Source organism: Centrocercus urophasianus, unplaced genomic scaffold (assembly GCF_019232065.1).
Source record: "Centrocercus urophasianus isolate 14NV4802_14NV808 unplaced genomic scaffold, USGS_Curo_1.0 seq_17, whole genome shotgun sequence".
Lineage (NCBI taxonomy): Eukaryota > Metazoa > Chordata > Aves > Galliformes > Phasianidae > Centrocercus > Centrocercus urophasianus.
In genome coordinates this window covers 7,296,030-7,300,692 of record NW_024884722.1, presented here as the reverse complement: position 1 = coordinate 7,300,692, position 4,663 = coordinate 7,296,030, and positions in this window count along the sequence as shown.

Below are 4,663 nucleotides of genomic sequence, written 5' to 3'. Positions count from 1 at the left end.
TGAATGTGTTCCAGAGAAAAATCCTTTTTTAACTTGACAGATGCTTCCAAACACTGAAGTGCCATAGTGACAGGACTTTCATAGCTGCAAGGCTATATGAATACAGAGTGGCAATTTTTTTTCTTGAAATCCATTTTGGAAAATGCCCACTTTACTGTAGTTTTTGCTATGCAGATTGTTCTTTCAGTCAAATGTTATCCAGAATGCATTAAACCTAAATGCTTGTGTTTCAGGTGAGGTCTGAAAAGGCATTGTAAGTGAATAGTTTATAAATTCAAAGGGTCTGTAAAGGTAATTGTTATGTAACTAGTGCTCTGGAAGGTGCATTCATCACTACAGGTGTACATATCCTATTCTGGTGTGACATCCTAATGATATCTGTTGGTGATCTGTCATTTCAAGTCTAGTCAACTGCTTTGCCTTTTATAGAGCTTTGGGAGTTGAATTCTGCAGTGGAACTCAAAGCCGTGTGGGCAGCAGCAGGGTCCAACATGGAGAGTCTTTGCTGAAACCATTTTAGTTTGCTGGGGCACTGAGTGCCTGTTCAACAGTTCGCATATTCAACAGAATTTGACTGCACTGATAATTTCTCAGCACTGCTTCTCTAGAGGTTTGCAGAATGACAAAGAGTCAGGGCTGCTGGTGCTGAAAAGCACATGGATTCTTTCTGACTGTGTACCAGACTGTCCAAACAGGACTTTCATATTCGTCCCCATTCAGCAATCTATTAGCACATCTACTTTCCTTTTGTTAAAACTATTCCTTTTGTTCATTGTGACATGTGAGTATCTGAATTGCCAAACGAGGAGTGGAGTGGCTGCAGTTCCATGCTGTTTGCTGGCCAGGTGATCCGCTGAGGCTTTGCAAAACTCCTACACTATCAATGTCAGTTTTTGGTTCTGGATTACAGCTACTTGGTTCTCTTACTGTAGTGACTGAATGATGGGAAGGCAACACAGGTTAGATCTTGTGGGTGTATCTTTCACAGATGTGAAACTTTGATTTAATGACTCTGTTACTCACCTCGCTGCTTTCTGTGGTAAGTTGTCTCAATAGCTAATTACCTCCCTTGTATGCAAGAAATGACATTTTAGTCCCAGTTGTAAAATACAGTGTGTGGATTTTCTATCTCTGCACCTTACATAGTGCAGCTTTCTCTTTGTACTGGTATTATGTTCTTTGCTTTCAACTTCAGAAAAGAAGTAAATATCCTGAAGTTTTTATTGCAAGATAGCTTTCGAGACAACTGTAGTTTTTATTTGCTTGCTATAAAATAAGGAACTCAAGTCTTTGCAAGATTAATGAAGCCCTCTTTTGATTGTTTTTGGAGGAGGATAGAGCTTATCTTCTGTTGCTCAGTAAACAGTTTTCTTCTTTTATGTATTCTTATAAAGAACTTAAGGGAAGCTTTGCAAATGCTGCACGCACATCACAATATTAGAGCACCAAAGCAGCACCATGCTTAATGTAGAATGCAGGTGAAGTAACTGTTATTAAAAAAAAATCTGTGTATAAGAAATGGAAGAAGAGTTGTACTAAGACAGCAGGGCGATTCTGGGTATTTCTTCTAGGGATTCTTTTTGGTACTTTGGGTAGAAACAGATAAGAAAAATTGTTTTCAAGAAACAAGTGCTTAGAGTTTTGCATCGAATTAATAAACAGTTTGTTTCCAGGTGAATTCTGTTATACTATGGAAGCTATTTCACTTACAGCTTGACTAGAGGTTATGCTTGGTTGGCCAGATAGCATGCAGTGTGACGTCAGATGTAAGATAGCTGTCTTTAGACAGTGGCATAAAACAATGAGCAAGTAATGTAGTAACAGCTTATTTTGTGACCACAGGTGAGTATCACGCCTGTTCTGGCCCTAAACAGTTGAGATTCTTCCTATTATCTTTCCTGGGTCCTCTACCTCACAAGTGTGCTCTTTCCTGAGTAACTCTATCCTTTAGTGACTTTCCAGTGATTAGGCCCAATGAATAGCAGCCAGGAGGCCACTGAAAATTAAACAAATAGCTTTTTTTTTAAGATGTGTTTTAATGAGTGTATAACCCCATATCTTGAAACTTTCCAGATCTGAAAGTGTTGTGTTCCCATGGGAACCTAGGGAAATATTCTCCCATTTTAACTCCTTATTAAGATGCACATCCCTGAGATATCAGCCTTAGGAGCTGAGATCCAAGGGAAGACTTGAGCTTTCCCAGAAGGAAGTCATGGATCTTGTTTACTGACGATCCTTATGTCTGAAGATTAAGGGCTATTTAAAGTGAGAGGAAAAGTGCAGATACGGGTTTTTCTGAGACCAGTAGGAAAGTTGGTTTAGTACCAAATGCCCAGCTGAGAGTACTTTATGTACAAAGGTTAGTTAGGAATCATATGCTGTTCTGGCCATAAAATATCCATGTCTCTGTGATTTACTACTGAAGTACTTCAGTGATGCAGACTTGAGGATTTGTGTCATTTTAATGAGCATTGTTCATGGAGAAAATCCTGTTTCAAAAAAAAAAAAAAGTATATGTATATATATATCCTCATTTTGACATAAATGTTTTCCCTCTTGAGTTTGGATTCATGATCTTTAATCCATGGCATTATGCTCCTTTAGTCTGGCCTTGTCTCTGCTGCCAGTGCTGGTGCTGCTTCAATGATACCAGCAATGGCTTTGTCATTTATCTCCTCCTAATGTCCCTGCTGGGCTGGGTCTCTTTCTTCCTGCTTTAAATGCTAGTTTTTCTGTGTGCTTCATATTATTTTTCTGCTGCCAGTCTGCTGAGCACTTTTAAAATGTTTTTAAGTAAAATCGATAAGATCTTTCTTTTTACATGTATTCATCAAGCCAGAGCCATTAGTGAAATATTCTAGGAGCGCCTTCATCAATAACTAACATTTAGCATCTTGCCCTGCAGAACTGTTTGTGATTTATATGTTTATTAGAAGAAAATAAAGTCAAACAACTTTGAATGGCTCACCAGATTTTGAAATACCTTAGAATTTTTTGGTTTTATTTTTGGTGTAATAAATGGTCAAGTTGCTATTGTGATCGTAAATGGCTCTAAGAACTTAATGGCTGGGATCATTCTTGGGTTGCTTGGCAGAGTCAAGGAATTGGCTGGCAACAGTACTTCTTTTATTAAAAAGCACTAGGGGAAAAAGTGAAGGTGCATGTCTGTGTGGGAGTGTGACACCACGGGAGGGATGTTGTGTGGGCTCTGAATGGATTCAGCCAATCTGTGGGCAAAGTTGCTGTCCCTATTAACCATCAGACATTGTTTCTAATTTCTTTGTGGGACCTAGTTAAGGAAATCACCAGTGCTTAAGAGCACATCAGACAAGCAGGGTTATGGCCTGAATGCTTATGCCCTCATTCAGAGCAGTGAGATTGCCCATCTTTTCTTACTGTCTCTGAGATCAGCCACAGGTGTCCAGCAGGCACAGCAAGATGGTGGTAATTGGCAGCGAGTGGTTTCAGTGCTTGGGACGATAAATGCTTTCTGAAAACAGAGCTGCACTGCATGAAGGAGGCCTTACTTTTTCCAGTCCTCTTTTTGAGGATGTACTGGGGACACTGCAATGTCTCAGATAATCTGTTCACATAGGATGCCAGAGGAAAGCCTGGAAGAAGTGGGGTCAAAGCAAATCAGCATCCTCTCCCTAACTTTTCCACATCGCTTTGCTTTCTGTGTTGTGAGCTGTAAAACAGTGCAGTGATGCTAGAAAAGGGCACGTGTGGCTTGTTCCAGAAGACATTAGTAACTGAGAGTGGGAGTAGAAATGAGGCAATAGAATTGGTAGCACAAACACACACGTCTCTGCAGCTTACAAAATAGCCTTCTTACCAGATTTGTTTGTCTTAGGTTACAGCTCTGTGCCTGGCTTTCCTATTTGCATCCCATTAATTCATCTGCTGCTTGTAGCATTCACCTTAAAACGCTCTTATTCTCTCTTGAGTTCTTTTCCAGGTACAAGAGTGCAGTGGGAAAGAGTGGAGCAAAGATGCTTAGGGGAGAGAAGGGACAAGAAAAACTGGTAAGAAAGTAGAGCTGAAAATGAAGAGGTGTTTTTGACCCATTCCTGACACTGCTCTTTTCCTAAGAAAGATGTAGTCCTGGATGCTTCAGTGCTTGTTCTCAGGGACATACGATTATTTTTGATCTTTCAGAATTAAGTACTTCAAAGTCAGATCTGCAGCTGAGTGTATGCATTAAAAACAAAATGCATCATTTCACAGATGTCAGACTACTTTTATTGGCTTCAGAGCATAATTTTATAGTTCACACGGGGGGAGGGGGGGGTCTAGAAGAGGAATGACAAGAGGTGAACGCATATTTCAGTTGTTACATTTTGAAGTAGATGAACTCGTTTTAGGCAATCATGAAAGAAGATATATTAACCCCAATATATAAAGCAAGAAAGGTAAGGAGAGGATGCCATTTTTACTAGCCTTTCTTTAAGCACATGAAGCAATTAGCTTAAATACATCATTTCAGAGCTTAAGAAGCTTTTAAGTAGAAATGCGTAATAGAGGTTGTTACTGTATACTGATGTGAGAGAAAGCATTTATTTTCATTTCAGCAGTTGAAAAGATAGATTTCTATGATGCCCTTCAAAAGGCAGCAACATTTCACTGTTTTTGTTTTGCTTATGTTGAATTGCAGTAAACCTCA